General features: G+C 28.8%; 1 protein-coding gene across 1 annotated transcript in view; it reads left to right on the forward strand.

The window, feature by feature from the left end:
• LOC119592201 (uncharacterized protein C2orf42-like) overlaps nucleotides 1-264 on the forward strand; it is a gene marked incomplete in the record, with an annotated part of 14,697 nt that overhangs the window by 182 nt on the left and 14,251 nt on the right.

Below are 264 nucleotides of genomic sequence, written 5' to 3' on the forward strand. Positions count from 1 at the left end.
GAAACGTTTGATTTAGATCTACTTTTTTTATATAGGATTTCATGGGAATCTGATCATAAAATTCCACTAATTTGACAGTTTAATTATCAGGGTCAAAGTTCAGCAATTGAGGCATTGTTGTTATTAAATGCCTATGTTTATTAAATGCTTAGTTTAATTAGTTAAATTGCCATAGGAAATTATTTCACTTAAGGGAATGTCTGTAATGGAGAAATTACGTAGAGATTCATTTGTTGGTTTGTATTTTATGTCACCAAAGTCATA

The sequence above is a fragment of the Penaeus monodon genome, chromosome 29, assembly GCF_015228065.2.
Source record: "Penaeus monodon isolate SGIC_2016 chromosome 29, NSTDA_Pmon_1, whole genome shotgun sequence".
NCBI lineage: Eukaryota > Metazoa > Arthropoda > Malacostraca > Decapoda > Penaeidae > Penaeus > Penaeus monodon.